This window comes from Stylophora pistillata, chromosome 5, assembly GCF_964205215.1.
Source record: "Stylophora pistillata chromosome 5, jaStyPist1.2, whole genome shotgun sequence".
Taxonomy (NCBI): Eukaryota; Metazoa; Cnidaria; class Anthozoa; order Scleractinia; family Pocilloporidae; genus Stylophora; species Stylophora pistillata.
Genome location: NC_142523.1, coordinates 21,924,127 through 21,943,937, shown reverse-complemented (window position 1 = coordinate 21,943,937; position 19,811 = coordinate 21,924,127). Strand labels below are relative to the sequence as shown.

General features: G+C 39.8%; 1 pseudogene; it reads left to right on the top strand.

Annotated features, from left to right (window-relative positions):
- Positions 1-11,987: 11,987 nt before the first annotated feature.
- LOC148730805 (uncharacterized) lies at positions 11,988-13,164 on the top strand (annotated as a pseudogene).
- The last annotated feature ends 6,647 nt before the right edge of the window (positions 13,165-19,811 follow it).

Sequence of the window (19,811 nt, the reverse complement as noted above, 5' to 3'; positions counted from 1 at the left end):
AATTTATTCAAAAAAAGCAGCAACGACAATTTCTGTACATACACGCATATACCTAAATATATTCTTCATTGTAAGAAATATACAACTTTTTTTAGAGTCATGTTTCGGCATGCTTATGCCATTTTCAATCAATGAGTAACTGAAGGTGAGTATTTATATAACAGACAAGTAGATGAATAAAATTTTTACAGTATGATGTAACACAAAAGCGGGTACTAATTACAGCGTGACAACGAACATGAAATTAAAGGTGTGAACTAAAATGCTAGAAAAGTGTTATAATGCTGTAATTGTTTGTGAAGTTCAGGTTTGATCTTATTTATATAAAAAGCTTCGTTGAGTTTTAAATCAATTGAGTTGATGGCAGAATCCAGAATACTAAAGCAAGAAAGGTAGTTTTTGTTCTTACAAGAAGGAGATGTGTTAAAATGCTTAAAAATATGCGAGTTTTTATCGCTTTCCGTGTGCTCCTTTATCCTAGTAGAGAACTGGCGACTAGTTTCGCCAATATAACGGGAATTACATCCCGCACAAGAAAATTGATAAACTACCATGGATTTTAGAGCATCAGAAATACGATCTTTAACACTAAACATGTTTTTAATTTTTAAAGAAGTGAAAACTAGTTTGATATTTAGGTCCGATTTGCAAAAGCGCTCAGAGAGCTGTCGGAGTTTAAGGCTCGCTACTTTAGAATAATAGCCGACAAAAGGGAGTTTAAAGCAACGTGTACTATTTTCATCAATGTTCCCGCTATTTTGAGTGGAGGAGCCGTTAAGATACCGCTTGAAAGTTCTGTCAATAATATGCAAAGGAAAAGAATTACGTTTTAAAGTGTCGGAAAGTTTATTAAGATCGCTTTGAAAGTCGGAAGAGGTGCTGTTGATTTTGTAGATGCGGTCAATAAGAGTTTGGATAAGGCCAATTTTGTAACATGATGGAATAAAACTGAAGAAATTTGTTAGGAGACCAGTGTAAGTTTTTTTTTATGAAAAACTGAAAAAACACAATCATTCGAAGATGTTGTCGATAAATATATCAAGAAAGGAGAGTTTACCATCATTCTCTTTTTCGAAAGGGAATTTTATGTTGGGGTGCCGTGAATTAATGTAAAAAAAAAAAAACCATAGTCGCCACTTCTCTACAAGGATAAAGGAGCACACGGAAAGCGATAAAAACTCGCCTACGAAACGTTTTAATTTTTTTTTGGAAACAAATAATTTTTTTAAGGAAAATACTACACAGCAATTGTATATTTTCTAAAGGCTAGTTGTATGCAAAAGAGCAGCGAATTTTAGTTTTTTAACTTTGCCATGCAATGTTTGACTTTTGCACGGAGCTACTCTTAACTGTCTTATTTACTTTTTGTGAAGGACTCATAAAATTACAGCAGGTTTTTAGGCCTTGTTTCATGTTGTCAGCCAACTTTTATTTTCACGAAATTCATTTCCAAACAATTTTTCTTTAGTCATCGAAGACATTTTGTTTTTGAGCTTTTAAAGCTTTTCATTTATGAGTAATGGCGAAGTGATCCACCAGAGCGTTACAACAAAAGTCAAGAAGTTTGAAGATATACATTTCTGTAATCCTCGGATATCTCCAACTGAGTTTTCCATAGTTCATAAATATTTTATCGCTTTATAACATATGCAAGATTTTGGGTTGGGAAGAGTTGGGAACAATTGCTTTTTCTAATAAACGGCAACAAGGCCATGATTCGGAGCGAAAGCAAACATTTGTCAACTTCAAGCTAAAGTAAACTTTTAACCTTGTGTAAAGAAATATTCATAAATATTAATGCAAACACGAACTCATTGAATAACGTGACAAACCTGTCAAAAACTTGCTTAATTATGACCAATACTGGGATATCCTCGCAGAAAGAAAAAGAGATTTTCGGTTCTTCGAGAAGAAAATTTTGCCGACTTGACAACGTACTGGAAGGGCTCAGAGAGCGCTCGTACCAGTCCTACTCTGCATCACAAATTGAGTAAAGAGTGAACCGTTCGTTTCATCGCTCAACTTCTCTCCACCCTGACATAATCGAACCCACTTCACTCGCTATCTCTCCTTGACGGGAAAGAAACCGTGGCAGCATACACAGTATGAACGATCCCTACAATCTCAAATTACAACACAAATTAAATCGACTTCCTGTAATTAATATATGGTTCTGTACTGGTGATAAAACTCGAACAACTATCTTGAATAGAGTCAAGAGCCCTGTTATTACCCTATGAAACTCTGTGGCAATTCACCGTGCGGTGAGTTCTCCTTGTTGAGTCTTTGACGTCCCTTCCTTTCAAATCCCACCTAGCCGTTAGATGAACTTAACGGTCCGAAAAAAAGTCACACTTCCATCCCGCGTAACAGATTGAAATTTGCAACTGCACCGAAACTGCTTTGGAGTCGCGTTTTTATTCCCTTTTCTGAGAGAAAAAGTCCTTGGCTTGTAAAAAAAAAACTATATTTTTTCCAATTGTTAGTTCCGTTCTGCCCGTCAATGTCGAAACACCACTTCGCAATTCAATCCCTTCAGATTCTTTAGCGAAGCGACTTTTTTTGGCTATGACTCGCGAGCGATAGTTACGAAAGTATTTCTGAGGAAGTTGTTGCATAATCAGCAATTTATTCGCGCCATTATTCACGCCTCTATTTACGTCTTATCACAATGAAATGTTTGTTAATTAGTGTACATTATAGTGTAACCTTAATATATGCAAAATACCAGCAAGTATAAAACTCGCGAGTTTGGTTCTTCGTGTTATTATTACTCGGATTAGTGTGTGTACGAGTAAAGAACTTTTATTGCAGAACCGAGTAGCTAACAGAAGTAACATGCAATCATGCAGGAAATACAAGCAAATACTGGTGAGCAAAGAATTCGCACTGTATCCTAGTAAAAAATTAGTCTGGAATAATTTCAACTAAAACTCCTGATTTGAGGAAGTGATTGTTGATCATAGAAGACCACCATATTCGTTACCTCGTCACTAAGGTGAAAATACAGAAAAGGAAAAAGAGATAGCCTCTTGACAATAAAGGGCGTAGATACTGAAGAAGACAAACAAGCGCATGGCGTCACCAGACCCTAAACGAGGCCATCATGTCATTAACAATGGTGCGAAGGACATATACCGTGACATTATCACAGCATTTGTCGATACCTTTAGTGAAGTTTATCTCGAAGGCTATAGTTATTCAAACCTTATAAATATGAATATCATTAATAAAGTTCAAAGTGGTGGTCTTCCCGCAGACTGTGTGCTTCGGGCCGCACCTTTGACCGACCAAGTAAGGAAAAACATTGAAAAGAGCACTGTGTAGACCCCAGAAGGTCAAACCTACGATAATCCTAAAAACGCTGAGGACTTCGGTGATGCAAAATCAAAGCTTTTAGCCGGAGTCACCATATCAATGCGGGATATTTGCCATTCGCTCAAAAATGAAAACAAAATGCTTGAGGATCTCAACTTGAACGTATTGGGAGGCTCCGTAAAATTATTGCAGAAAATTCAGAAGAGATGTTTTGTTGATACGCAAGCTGAAAAATGGTGGAAGGAAGGAAAAGGTCCAGATGTCATTGCTAGGCTCGAAAACTCGATACCGCAAGTGGAGAAAAGGATCATGGGAAAGTAGCAGGCAAGGGCACGATACAGCTGGTCGTACATTGGGGACAATAGCCTTTTCGTGTGTCAGAGGGACTCGATTAATCTCATATATAACCAAAGTGATAATTTAGTTTCCATTTCTACCCCGAAAGGGAACACTGACAAATCAATTGTGAAAGCTTGAAGTAGAGTCAAACCTTCCTTGTACGTTAATAGTTTCATTCCTGTTTACTTTTGATTCATGATGTCTTTTAATTACCTTTTACGCGCTAGAAAAGCCGGCACTGTTAAATACTAGAAATAGGAAAGGTAAGTGTAAAAGAAAGGCCGCTAAATGTTATCCTAGCTCATAAAAAAGTTGCACAGTGCAGCGCCGATATCGGACATACATGCGCAGCATAATAGCTGTCATTAGAGAAATAGAAAAGAGAATTTAATGATCATTGGCACGTGAGAATATCATACCTATATTAGTTTTTTTTTTCATCTTTCGAATTAATATCTCGGATCGGACTGGTAATGTAGGCAACACGAATTGCTTATAGGACCGCAGCCTTCGTAATGAGTCCTGTGGCCTTAAATTAGGGCAGCTCTATCTCAGAGGACAAACCTGGAGAACAACACGATCGCTCGAGCTGGTTGCGTTGTGTTCAGTTCGAACGTAGAAACAAAAATCTGGGGACGGTAAGCAAAGAACGCTTTAAAAGCTATACGAAACAACTTGAATAAACCAAAAAGCTGGAAGCTTGTCCGAGTCTGTCTGACACCGGGTTTTAAATTATCTTTTACACTGTTTGTATGTTTGTATACTAAAAACAAATGTCACAAGTAGTACTAGAAATGCATTTCGGCTGGGTTAATCTTAGTTTAGGCGTGACAAAAGTAAAAGATGGATGATATCGCCAATCTTTCTCGTTGTCCATGAATCTTAAAACCGTTTAACCATTTTAATATGATGCAGTGCAAATGCACTTTAAGCATGTTAATTTATTGACAGTTTTTTTTTTTATTATGTCTAGACCTCTGATTGACAGATGTTGTAAAGGCAATGAATAATGGTAATGACAACAAATCCGCAAACGAAAGATTGTTGCTCATTCTGACTTATCAATGCCACGGGCAAATAGGGACGCAAATAAATGTGTTTGTTTCCTCTTGGAGTGTTAAATAAATCATAGTTAAAGGATGACGTAACAGCAACGTACGGGTCCTTAAATGGGATGTGTTTCAATGATTCATATTGATACCCCCTTGGGTAAATTATGCATTTGCCTACGTGACCTCGTAGGCATTCTTTCTTTTTAGTGTACCTGACAAGCAAAAGTTTGTCGGTATTTGTCGTCTTATGAGGGTGTGAATGGGGTAAACCGACTAGCGACAAAGGGCGTAAAAATTACTGACTACCGACGAAACGGGGAAAAAATTACCGACTAGCGACGAATAAATTCTAACCGACAACCGACATGGTCAGACGTGATAGGGATGTTTGTATTCAGAAAGAACAGCATTTTGATGATTTCTAGCTCAGAAAATCCTTCTTCACCCTACTTAACCACATTAATTCCAAATTTAGCCGAATTATAGAATTTCTTGTCTTCAAATTTCTTTAAATCCACGGGATCCTTCTTTTCGGTTAGCAGCGTGGGCTCATTTCTAGAACAGCGGCTCGTAATTGGGCTGACAAGATACCCTGCTGTCTCATTTCAAGAACAGCGGATCACAATCGAGCCGACGAGACGCCCTGCTGTTGTCTTTTTATTGCTCGTTGTTTGTTCATGCGGTCGGGTCATGACTGGGATTGCTAAAGTCATCGTGAGTTTTTTCGAAAAGGTGAAGAAGTCGCCATCGAACGTCATCGAAGCAGGGTCCCAGTAGACAAAGAAGCTCATAGAAGAGTATCTGAACTAAAAAAACATCTTACGGAGTTTTTAGGACTAAAGGAGCAGGCACATCAATGGAATTGGCGGATTTTCGTTAAAGTTATTTCGCCCACAGGCAGCCCAAGCTCACTACTAGAAAAGCGGACGTGACTCTTAACGTGTTGCGCAACGTTTTATATTTATAAAGGTTTGTATGGGATGTTATCGGTTTGCCTTAAAAGAGAGAAAAAAATGTCTTGTTTTGAAATAAAATGGGCTTACCTTATTGCTTTGTTGTTTTCTTTGTTGATTCCGAGCGTCTCAGGCCATTTTGAAGCGTTTTCGGCGAGTTAGCGCTTTGTTGGTGTTCAACTGCTAAAAGAAAGACAAGGCCGGAAACCTATTTTAGAAGTGTCCGTCGCCCGAGGCAAATAATTCCGCCAAAAAATTACCACCAGTCTCGATTCCTCCAGAAAATCAAAGCAGAGATGTTGCAGTTTCATTTCCATTCACTCGATTCCCAATTTCTCACACAGATCTTTCACTACCGATGCTTTTATCTCCAGATCGATCGGCTTTCCAATTTCGAATTTGGCTGCTTGAAACATTTGCGGCCCGTTGGCCGATCGCACAGTACGTTGGGTAACAAAAATAAGCCCGGCGAGGGTAACCAGCGACCTGCAGTCGACAAACAAACCAGTTAGCTCCCCTGGTCCCCTCGAGAGGTTTTGTCAAGACCGCATTGTTTTGATCACACATTTCCATTCGATGTTGATTGGTCGATCAAAACAATGCGGTCTTGACAAAACCTCTCGTTGTTACCCAACGTACTGTACGATCGGCCAACGGGCCGCAAATGTTTCAAGCAGCCAAATTTGAAATTGGAAAGCCGATCGATCTGGAGATAAAAGCATCGCTAGTGAAAGATCTGTGGGAGGAATTGGGAATCGAGTGAATGGAAATGAAACTGCAACATCTCTGCTTTGATTTTCTGGAGGAATCGAGACTGGTGGTAATTTTTTGGCGGAATTATTTGCCTCGGGCGACGGACACTTCTAAAATAGGTTTCCGGCCTTGTCTTTCTTTTAGCAGTTGAACACCAACAAAGCGCTAACTCGCCGAAAACGCTTCAAAATGGCCTGAGACGCTCGGAATCAACAAAGAAAACAACAAAGCAATAAGGTAAGCCCATTTTATTTCAAAACAAGACATTTTTTTCTCTCTTTTAAGGCAAACAGATAACATCCCATACAAACCTTTATAAATATAAAACGTTGCGCAACGCGTTAAGAGTCACGTCCGCTTTTCTAGTATTGAGCTTGGGCTGCCTGTGTTTCGCCTGGCGAAATCGCCTGCGGGCAAATGCGAAAATTTTGCAATTGTGACGGATGGGCAATGGCAGCTTGAACTTCCAAATTTAATATCGGATGAAAGTAGCAGTGAGCTCAACGGTAAGTGTGGAACGCGTGCAGCGGAGTTTGATGAATCACCGTTTAGTTCTGTAGTTAAATATAAAGCTCAAATATTAACGTGGTTAAACTCTGGTTCCACCGTCTTTTGTTTTTTGTTTCGTGGAGCGGAATGTGTTTTTTTCTTTTTCACCGTCCATTTGAATGCGAAAATTGAGAAGAAAAATCTCTACAATGAAGTAGCGAGTAAATCAGTTTATAAGCTTCTTTCTGATTAATTGGTGAATGAACAACAGTGTAGCTTAACATATTAAAGACCCCGCTTATTTATACACGACCTTCAATTTATTCGTTTCTGAAAACCAGACGTTCAAATAATATTCAATTCTCTCCTCGAGGGAAGCTACGCACGAGAGATTTCGCTCGATGTGCACGTTTTATACATCTTGACGAGCATTTGCTGATAAGAACTGTAAGTTTCTCAAAAGCCTACTAAAGAGAAAACTTAAAACACACGGTATTTAATATTTTAGTAGACATTATCCAAAAGGTCACAAACTGGACCGGAAAGCCAGTAGTGTTGCTGAAGGCGCCGGCTACATCTGATAAAAGCAAGCAGAAGTCAATGAACGACACTGAGAAGAAAGGTGACGAGTCAAAAGTGAGAAGGAAACTGAAGTCACGAGAAGAAGCAAAAGAAGATGAAAATCTGGCAAAGAGGATCATGACTGAAGGAGGTGACATCGAGATAAATGAAAGGCAACAAGGAGACCTTCAAAAGTTTCAGGATGGTAGGGCTGAATTAGCACTTGTAGTTCGTTTACCTGATTTTCAAAAGTCATAAATTTCGCTACTTTGGAAATTCTGCGGTATTCCTTGTTCATAAACACTGCCTTGTTTATACAACGAAAAACGCTCACTTAGTGCGTTCGCTATGTAAAGATAGTTTCTTTTAAATTCCGGCTAAAAACTGTATTATTATCACTTTGATGGGCATTGTGGCGCATTTTGCGTGCTAAAATAAAGAATTTGCCGGGCTAAAATGTATTTTTAAAATAAACCAAGACAACCAATGTTCGCGCCTTCTTCTTGTAGCGTTGGTAAAAGAAACCGTGGAGCTATTTTTAAACACAGAAAACGACAAAAAATTTGTAAATTCTCAATCTTCTCAGGTAGGGAAGAACATCTTAAAAAGTTAGATGCTGATTCCATGGCCGATAGCGAAGTGCATGTAAATTTTGCGGATTCAAGAAAAACAAACTCTGTTTAACCAATTGTGCCAAACTGTCAGTCTTGCAATTGCACAATTACTTTCAATACTTACGAATAAAGTTAATCCATTTTTTCTTTCACGTCTTTTACGATTCTTCACAACACACATAGGGGAAGACTTTGTAATTTTTAGCCAGCTTTGGTTGATACCAAAGCTGGCTAGCTTTTAGCGTTGGTATTTTCATTGTGCGAAAATAAGAGCCCGGCATTCAAGTTATAAACGCTCGCTGTCAAGTTTTTTTTTTATCAGTTTTTTTTTCTCAATACCCTCCAAAGTGTTAATGATAGTAATAGAGTTTATGGGTTTCTCTTTGTAGGGGCAGGGCAAAACCTAGGGACAATTCAAAAGAAACTGAGGGATCGGATTTTTTTTTTTCAGCTCTGAAGGATTTGAATGGCAGTGTTGCACTAAGCAAAGTGCAAATCAAGTGTGGCATATGTTCAAAAAGCTATGCTTGTCGTCACACAGACAGGACATTTAATGGGAAAGTCAGCTACTTCAAAGCTAGCAAGTAATGATCACCTATCTTTACATATTTTATCAGACCTATGATAAGTTAGCGTTCGTGACAGTCTTGCCTGTTAAGTCCTTTAACTATTTTAATATATATTTTGCATTTTTATTCACATTTGAAAATGACCTCATAGAGGTCGAAACGTGACTTTTTAGCGTTAATTTTTATAGAATTTATGAAATTACTCATCCAGAATTGACGAAAAGTAGCTAAACTTAGAGAGATAAGAGACGAATAATCATCATCAAAGAATTACAATGGGAGCACTTATTGAAAAACGTCAACGAGACGACTTCTTTTAATACTGAAAGGTTAAAAGCGGCTGGAAACCGAGAGAGGGATGCTTAGAGCATGGAAATTCGTGATATCTAAACGAAATACTTAAATAATTACAGACCACTTCGACAAGTGTCTAAGCAGAAAGAACAAGAATGATGCCACTCTTAAGAGTCAAGGTCGCATGGATGCATTTCTGATGAAAGCCAGTAACTCGATATCATCCAAACAAAAGGCAGGAGATATTGTTAACAATGAGGCAGACATGAGCAAAGAGGACTTTGATGACGCAGATGCCACATTGGCAGAGAAGTAATTTCATTTCAGTTGCTTGTGTGATGAACAAATCAAGAGCTTTCAACGTCATAAAGTTAGAGTCGCGATAACGTGGCGTTGTGCGTATAGCTCCATAGATTAAATGACCTTGAAATGTACAAATTGTTCGGTTTGTTTACCCCAGTGCAAGAGAAACGTAAGCCAATAAATGTTATTTTGGTTATTAGGTGTTTTTGGTTGTTTCTTATATTACTTCATTACAGATCATATCGTTTGATTTGCCAATAAAATCGAGCCTAATTTTAGTATACTTCGGCTTGTTAGTGAATATAAAGACGAGTTATTCCCAGATGCCTTGGACTCTGATTACGACAAAGGCTGTTTAGCTGGCCCTCAGGGATCTGTACTGGACCTCAGCGTCAAGGAGGACAATCCAAATTATGATGCCCCTGTAGTTTCAGATAATGATACAAGTGCAAGTTCTGCTGGGAGTGAAACTGAGAGTGAAGATTCCGAGTTTATTTCATGCCCTATGTAAGTGTTTCTGCTTGCGCTCCATCCCTATGTTTTCAGTCTCAAGCTTTCCTACAATTTGTTACACTTTTCTTTCGTTCCCTATCTACCAGCTCTCTAAATGACGCTCATCCACTGGCTATGAAACTCAACAAGCTCATTGAAGATGGGAAGATACCAGAAAGTTGCATTTATCACAAGTTCCTCAATGATACAATGTCGTTTGCATTGACTGATCCCAAAACTGCGTCTGGCTTTAAATGGGATGACGAGGTATGTGAATTTTTCTCGACCATCAAATACCTTGGAGGTGAGAGAACAAGAAAGTTCGTCCGAGGGCCAGGCTTCTTCGGAACAGGGAGAGGCGGAGAAAAAGATTTCAAATCGTTCGCGGATTTTAACTTGTGTGGCCCCTCCTTAAACGCGACAAAACGATGGCAATCAGGCTACACAACAGAAAGTGGAATGATTAAGCCCCATTTGCAGTCACTCCATTCCCTGTGTCAACATCCAAAAGCAGATCTAGACGCGATTGTTGATAACGAGAAGGTTCGCGCCATCCCAGTAGCTTTAGCAAGTGACGGCACGGCTCTGAAGCCAGGCCTAGAATACGACTCACGTCAAAAACAAGTAATTGGTCTTACACATAAAGTGGACGAGAAATTCGTGAAAAAGCATCCTCTTCCAGACCCTGAAAAGATAAAGACCAATCTAATCACCAACGCAGACGTAACAATTGCGACCTCGCTTGATAACGGTGCTGCGATGCTCGTGGCGGTTAACTTCCGACCCAAATTTGTGACTGGAGAGGAAATATTTTCTTGCATGGAAGATAGTATTAGAACCGTACAAACCTGTCCAAATTGCTTGAAAGGTCAGCGAAGTGTTAAACACATTGTGACGAGTGAGGCCTCAAATTGTTTAGCAATGAGCAAATGCGAAGAGTGCCTAAAAGCAAAATGGGTGTGTGCAAGCTGCAAGAACATGGGACAAGTTTCTCACCACCCTTCTTTAAGGGCATGTGATTCTTGCTCAGATAGAAACGTGACGTGCCAAAAGCTAGTTGTTTTGGCAGTAGCAACCGACTACGAGGAGTGCAACAAGAAGGCACTTGTTCGCTTAAGTGACATGGCAGATGGCAAGGAACTGCCACCAGAATTAGAATTGGTAGTTCCCTTGCCAGATGTCGTCCATATTGGAAAAAGCTTGAAGTGTAGCTGGTCGAGCTGGTTTATCAACTTAGGCGGTGAATTTAGCAATCTCGTGTTGCTTCGTAGCTTACGTGACAATTCGGAGGCGTTTATCAAAAAGAAGCTTCGAAAGTTGCTTTCACTTGAATGTGTTAGGAATAAAGACAGAATGGCTGTCGAACCCATTATTCGTTTAACACGACCAGAAGTTCTCAAAGTGCTGGAGGACGTTAAGTTCGTTGTGCATACCATCGTACCAGAACAATACAGGTTTTGGAAAAGTAACCAACGTGGTGTATGCCCTCACCCGATCGCAGTTTCTGAAGGCCCAACAGGCACGATCCTTGCGCTTGATTACAACTTTGAGACAGGTTTATCAAGACTCCTAACAATAAGATTGCACCAGCCAGCAGATGTCTCTGTTGTGCGAGATGGACTGAAGGATGCTAGGAACTTGTGCTTTATCGATGGGATTGCATTCTTGTGCGAAAGGGGAAAATCTACAATTTCTTTTGTCGACTTCGAGGGAAAAGTGAAGATAAGTACAAAGTCACTCAAGCGACCAGCTGAACTTCTGAGGCACTTAGAGGCACTATCTCTCCCAACGAATGGAACGGTTCCCGTTTTGCACGAAAGACTTAAGGACCACTTGGGTGCCATTTCTAAGAACACGGACTGTGCAGAACACGTCCAGATGCATCCTAATCGTCGTGGTAAGCCTTCTGCTGTCTATGCTGCAAGCAATGATTTGCTATTTTGTAGTGATGACGAGAGTCAATATGTCTATCAGATAACATTGACATTTGATGGAGTGACCATTCACGGCAATGCTACGAAATTCACTGCCTATCCATCCAGCATCATAAATCTTTTGTCTATTACTCTACTTGACCAATGCGCATTCTTCTCAGGAGCCTCGAGCCAAGGTGGGCTTTATAAATGTGAACTTAGCACAAAGACAGTGACCAAAGCTGTATGAAACTCGACTCTTCCTTGCTCTGAGGTAAACCTAGTATGCACCTTGAACGGGAGGGTAGTTTACACGGATACAAAGGCGGGAAAGGTTATGCAATACAACCCTGATGATAAATCGGTTAGGACTTTGGTAGGAAGTGGCCACAACAGTTCTTCCGATGGGACGCAAGACTCATGCTCATTCAAACAAATCGAAGGGATATGCTCTGTAGACAAGAACTTGTTTGTTACAGATGTTTCCGCTGGAAAACTGAAGATAGTGACGAGCCTCTCAGAAACGGTATCTTTTCTGGGGATTGTTGGCTCCCTTTACGATACCTATGGAATTCATTCTAAGGGTATGAAACCAGACAGAGTGTCCTTGAAACAAGCAAAAGAGAACGTGACAAAGATTGACAGCTATGTAAAAGACACTGTGAGTAAGGTGAAAGAACGCTACCAGTTGAGCGAGACGTCTGCAACCAATGGTCCACAGGGAACTGTATCACAGAAGACCCAAGTATCTGTGTCTTTGCTTAAAAAGGGCATAGAAAGGCTATACAAGAACGTGATGGACACAACCCCCAATTTGTAGATGATCTGCTGCTCGAAACGTTGCTCACAACAGTAGTGGAAAATTTGCACGCTGTTTCGCACCTTAAACACGAGACATTTACGGTACTTACATATGCCCAGGATTTTGGAACAATTTGCAAGGAATCTCTGAAGCGCACATCTAGATGGGCAGCAAAGTACTACGCGCATGACAAATCCTACTATCCGGTACCTCAATCCGCCATGCCCCTTTCTGCTTTAGCTACGATGACACCTTTGCCAAGTGAGGACATAACACCAGGGATGGAAGGACAGATCAAAGAGTGGCTAGAGAGTTACAGACCAGTACGCCAACGGACGGTTAGGAGTGAGACCACAAAAGATAAGGCTGGGGCCTTGCCGCCAGCTGTCTACGCCGTTCACCACACCGACGAGTCTGAAGAGAGGCTTCGATATCCTGAAGAAAACACTGTATCGTCAGCAAATGCACAACGCGTTGTCAGCATACAATTTGTGGACGAAGGGGATGTTACTGAGGTGTTTGAGGATCACAGAGAGAGGTACAAATCGATGAGTATGAGACAGATTCGGATGACGAGGAATCAGATTTTGAAGAACATCCAGAGGTTGTCAACAGAGCGTATGTTACCCGATCCGGCAGGGCTGTTCGTGCATTTGTGCGTCTCGACATGTAAGAGGTACTAACAGTTAAAAAATCCATTTAACGGTGCAGATTGATACGATTGACAACCAAATTTTTGGCAAAAAAAAAGAAAAAAAAGAAACCTCGCAGATAAGCCGCGAGAGCCGTTGAATAATAAGTGTAGCGAGTTTTTGTGGACGTCTCGGAAAAAAGACTTCCGCAGCTTACAAATTAAAATTATTCCCTCAGAAATGGAAATGCGCAAAGGTTATCCCACTTTTCAAAGAGGGAGATCACTCCGACTTAAACAATCATCGCCCAATTTCTATCGTCCCTATAGTAGCTAAGGTGTTTGAGCGTATCATTTACGACCAGGTTTACGGTTATCTCACTGAAAACAATTTGATTTCCAGCCAGCAATCTGGCTTTCGTTCGCTCCATTCAACTGTTACTGCCTTGTTGGAGGCCACAAACAATTGGGCCTTCAACATTGATAAAGGCAGTATAAGTGCAGTTGTTTTTCTCGACCTAAAAAAGGCTTTTGATACCGTTGACCATACAATTCTTATGTCTAAATTATTCGAATATGGTATCCGCGGTATCGCTTATGAATGGTTTAGCTCATACCTAGATAATCGCCATCAACAATGTTTTGTAAATGGTTCGCTCTCAATTAGTCAAGTTCTCACTTGTGGAATTCCGCAAGGAACAATTCTAGGACCTTTGCTTTTTGTCCTATACATAAATGATCTTCCTAATTGCCTGTCTAATTCAGTTGCACGTATGTATGCCGACGATACTTACCTGACCTTTGCCAGTAACAACATAGAAATAATCAATGATGTTATGAATCACGACCTATTCAATGTTAACACATGGCTCACTGCAAACAAATTGACTCTAAATTCATCTAAAACTGAATTCATGTTAATTGGATCGCGGCAAAGGATAGGTACCTACGGTACTTCCCCTAAACTAATCATAGGTGGTGACATAATTAAACAAGTTAGCTCAGTCAAATCTCTGGGTGTACATATAGACGAAAACCTTTCATGGAATATGCACATTGAAAAAATAGCCAAGAAAATCGCATCGGGCATTGGAGCAATTAAACGTTGTAGGCCTTTTGTTAATCGAACCACGCTTGAGTCCGTTTTCAATGTCTTAGTTCAACCGTACTTTAATTACTGCAGCGAGGTCTGGGGGCATTGTAACAAGGGTCTTTCGAATAAGCTCCAAAAGTTGCAAAACCGGGCTGCCCGTATTCTGACCTTCTCCAGTTATGACACAAGCGCTGATCCTCTTTTTGTGCAACTTAACTGGAGACGGTTAGATACTCAGCGACAAATACAAGTGGCCACCATGGTCTATAAATCTATACATGGTCTTGCGCCCGACTATCTTGGTTCTCTTTTCACTAAATATGATCCTCCATATAATCTAAGGAACTCTGAAAACAAACTAGCTGTTCCATTGCCCCGCACCAATTTCCTGAAAAATAGCTTTAGCTATAACGGTGCGGTTATCTGGAATAGCTTGTCCCCTGAATTGCGGCAAGCAAAATCACTTCAATCCTTCCGAAATGGTTGTCGCAATTTCTTCGTCTGAATCGACAAAACACACACGGCATCTATGTAAATCAGAATTTCTTTATTTTTGTCTATTTCACTTTTAAATTTTAGATCATGTTTATATAGATTAAAATAGATTGTAACTGTAATAATAGATTGTAATAATATTATTATTTTATCTGATAGATTTACCGTGTCAAAATAAAAATAAAGTTCAAGTTCAAGTTCAAGGTATCCCAGGGGCTAAAGTGGGTGTTTCATTCTTTGTAGAATTTACCTCTCTTGATTTACTTCGATGCCCCGTAGTCGACAGGAAACAAATTCACATCTATAATAAAAGCTTTGGTGAATTTTATCGGTATACTAGATTTGCAAACAAAAGTGGGGTAGATGAGCACGTTTGCTAGATTAAAAAACAGCGTTAACGAGGTTTAAGTGAAAACAAATAATGAATTATTACAAGTATTACACTTCGTCTAGAGTTTAAAGTCTTAAATCTGGGCAAATTGCATAATAAATGTGAATAATTAACGTGTATTTTTAATTAACTGAGATTTACCGACAACCGACAAAGGTCAAAAATCTTAACCGACAACCGACAAAGTAATGAAATTTTAACCGACAACCGACATTTTGACCTCCCCATTCAGACCCTCTCTTATTGGTGAGTTAACCAATATTTTTATTTCCTTACTATTATATCTATAGAGTCCTAGTTTTTACGTGCACTTTTGAGCATTTCTTATGTATTTGGCTTTGTTTTTACTCTTTAGAAGTTGTTATTTAGACTCGAGTGACCGTTTTGATTCGGAACGCTTGGCATTATTTTCTTGTCTCATGGCTTTTAGGGGTCGACCATTTAACTTTTGAGGGGGGGTGGGTGGGTGATTTCTGGTCATCGAGAAATTTTTTTCTGGCAATCTGCTGGGCAAGATATTTTTTTCCGTTCCAAATGCTGCTTTTTTTTCTGTTACATTTGGGCTGCATGCTATTTTTTTCTTCCAACATGCGCTTGCAGGAATTTTTTTTTCAAAATCACCCACCCCCCCCCCCTCAAGGGTTAAATGGTCGGCCCCTTAGTGGGGATTCTTCAGTGCTTATCTTAGGTCATTCTTTTGTTAAGCGATTAAATCGAGATCTAATGGCAGGTTTTGACGGAAGGGCACGGATAGATTTCCATCTTCGGGGCACAGCGTCGGTTCGCTTGCATGGTGTGGGTGGCCAGACTATCGACAAACTATTAAAAGTCTTTTGATCTCCATGTAGTTCGGGACTTATCTCCCGATATTGCTATCTTAGAAACTGGGTCTTACGACCTTTCTTCTTCTAAACCCGAAGTGGTGGGTTCTGCTATCGAGGATTTAGTTGTTTTGCTTTTGGATCAATTAAGTAAGCGCTAGCGCGGTCTACGTTTGTCATGTTAGACCGCGTGGTCAAACCCTCGCTGACGCATTCAATTTTGTCAATCGGTCACTCGTTTTACACCAATACCTGGAAGTAGTTTTAGCTCCCTTTCCCAATGTCTTTTGTCGGCGACATGGGGCTTTTAGCCATTTGAGTAAGCCGTTTTATTACACGACTCGGGCAGTCAGAGGGCCAATAACTAAAATCGACCAATCAAAATGCTCTATTGGCGGTCAATATTCTCTCAGTGTTGGACCGGGCACTGTCCCGAATGGTCCCGAATTGTTCCGAATGATACCGCACTTGTTTCCCTTTGAACTTCAGTCGTATAATAAATCTCTTATTAACCAAGCTTGCTCGGGGCTGTACTGGAAGAATATCGGCCCTCGGTCTTTTTTGTACGGACCTCGCTGCGCTCGGTCCGTACTGTCAAGACCTCGGGCCGATATTCTCCCAGTACGGCCCTCGCGCTTGGTTAATAAGATATATTTATTTGCCTGATGGGGTTCATTTAAATCCTTCAGGTCAGTATTTGTTATACCGAAGTTATCGCGGTGCCATCTTGCATGTGCTTTCTTTACCGTGAAAGTTGTTTCACCAGGCTTCTGATTTTGTGTGGTAGATTATCACTTACACTGTTCAAGGCTTGTTTATTACTATATAATATTGTCTTCCCTTCAGGGGAGATTTTATCGAAACGAGTTTTCTTTATCTACTGTATCTCGATATATTTTAAACTAATTCTCGTAGCTCCTAGATTGTTTCGGAATCATAGTTCTGCAGCAAAATCTCTTTACATGTTTCTATCGACCAAATGGATCGCCCTGTTTTTCAATGTAAATACCTCCTACTGACCGAGTTCGAGACCGTATTATGAGTCAAAGACCGCCCTTTGTCCGCTCGGGTTTATGGTCCAAGCGCGTAGCGCACTTGAGCCATAAATCGACCGGGAAAAAAACAAGGTTCCGTAAGCTATTATACGAATTGAGAAAACATATTTGGTAAATCTCTGGGTTTAAATTGAGGGGAAAGACTTCAATTAAAAACCGTAGAATGTATTGGGCTATACAGTGAAACACAGCCCACTAAATTGATCGATTATTGCCCACGTATCAAGTGGTTTTGATCAAAGATATTATTAATTGTATGTTATTCATCAGACGGGAGGTCCGTGTTGGGAAAAAATGTGCCCGAGTTCTTGGATACCCAATACAGACTAACCCATGCTGGTGAATAATATTTGTATTTCTTAACACTTGGCAAAATTAATTACTACTATCATACGGAAATTTTATCTGTGAACGCAGGTTAAGAAATAAAATACAAAGCGATCTTCACAGTAATGACAACTAATTGTGTAGAAGTGAAAAAAAGGCCAGAAAAAGAATCAGGCCTTTTATGGGATTTGAATCCATGACCGCTGTGAAACCGGTGCAATGCTCTACGAAATGAACTAACAAACCAACTGAGAATTGGATATTACGATGATTTGTGATACGCCCGTAAGGTGTTAACCAAATTTGTCTCTATTACTCCCGCTCAAATGAAAGCTTTGACAAAGTCCTGATCAGATCGGTGACAAATTTTCTTAAGAAGACAGCAATATAGCGAGGCCAATAGTAAAAAAGTGCACTGCAAGTTCACTGAGCAACCATAACATGTCATTAACCCAGAATGCATTGAGCACTGTCTAAGATGACGGCTGCAAGAAATTCAAAGTGGCTGCAAGAGCCTTCTTTGGAACGACACACAAAAAAAAAATTTAGATCTCTTGGTAAGGCAATTTTTATGCCAGGTCTGTTTAGAAGTATATTTGGATCATTTTGAGTGATATTGGTGAAGAGAGTGAGGTTCTCTTTAAAGCCATGAAGCGAAACGGCTCATTTCAAGTGAAGACGACTTGATTACTGGAAAAATGACTCGTTTTTCCAGCCTATATATAATAATGATTCAACTACTTTTTACTCGGGATCGCACGGAGTCAAATTTGATGTTAACTGTTTATTTATGGTCACTCAGATCGTAGTCACTAGTGATCAGATTTCTCGTAGTCACTCGTGATAGCTCGTGGCCACGCGTCGTCACTCGTGTGTACTCTTTGACGAGGCTTTAAACCTGAGTGCTCATTCATTTTGCAAGCGGCTTTTCGTTTTATGCAAAAAATATTTTGAAGAACACCTCTGAATGAAAATCCTATTAGTTTGTCGCTACAGCTTTCTTGTAGCACTAGGAGAATATGGGAACTTTTCCCTCTTTGCGAGCTTTTGAATATATCTAGTCCAGAAAAAATTCCTAAGGTTTTTCACTTTTACCGCGCAGAGAAAACAATAAATCTAATAACGGCGCAAGCGATCGATTAAACTGCATTTTAACAAACATTCAATAGATTTTAGGGGAAAAAATATTCTATTTTTTCGCGATTTTAAAAGCGTTCTTTCTGTTTCTTTCCAAACCAAAGGGCTTCGATAAATTAAAATTTGGGAATACGCCTCGTGGGGCGCCAATGCACAAGAAAGGGCATTGTTTCAGCTCTCTTGGATTTACAAGAAAACAAAGAACAGATTTTTACCAATCAAATTTTGCGTTGACTACATTATGTCATAAATGCATGTAAATGACTCGACGGCGCTTCTCTTCCTTTTTTCTGTTGCTTATTATTTTGACTTGCTGCGTCTCTTCTCATCTTTAGCTTGCAAAGTCTCCATTGTGGTTACTCCACCAGGAACATATAATCTATGTATTATAACTGACTTCGTCTCAAGAATTATCCAACAGTATTCACCCCACCTTCAGCAAATAATTGTTATATAGCCTTTTTTATCCTTATCTAGGTCAAGTAAGACTACTTGTAGTGTCCATAGCGGTTTTCTTCCTCCTTTGTGCCCAGTTAATTTGACTGTGATCAACGGACGGGAATGAAATTGCCTTTGCTATTGCAACAACAATGATAAATGGGAGCGCCAGATTTTTTAACAGCTAACAAAGGTTTCATAAGTAAAAAGCAGTCAGACCTACACACAGACACACACAGTCCAGCTCCTTTTGAACCTCCAAAGGTTACGTATTTACTCGAATAAAAGGCGCGGCGCCTATTTAATTTTTCGTGCCACAAGTGTGGCCCTTTTCGAAGGGCGCTTATTTAAAAATTGTACCAGACAAATTTACTTTTTCTATATTTTTATTCAACGGCACACTTTCTATCTGTCAATTTTCCTATGGACTGATGCTAAACTGATAGTAAATATAGAATTACGAGAGAAATTCATGCAGTGAAAAAACCCCGAGCTTTTCAGGATAACCCGAGCAGAGAAATACAGTCACTTTGAACTAAAGGACATCACATTTAAAGAATATAAATTGCTGATGCTGTGTTAAAATTGTTTTAGTGTTTTTCCTGGTTATATGGAATTCCTCAAATAAGCGCCGCATCGGGGGTGTGGCGCTTATTCGAGGGCGGCGCCTTTTAACTTTTTTCGTCCCAGATGCGGCGCTTATTCGACTAAATACGGTATTGACTATATACTTTCAGGGAAAACGATTATCAAGAGGTAGAATGACTTAGATGAAAATAACTCAGCCAATTTCATAAACCGAAATATTCCCGGTGTCAAGTTGGTCACAAATGTATCTTAAATCTGTAATTTCCTCGCAGATATAACCCTTCAAATGTTTTTTTATTCGGCAGCCAATGGCGATTGAACCGAGATTTTGCGATGACACAGAGGAGATATGTGGCATAGAAATTCAACTTGATTCAGATGTG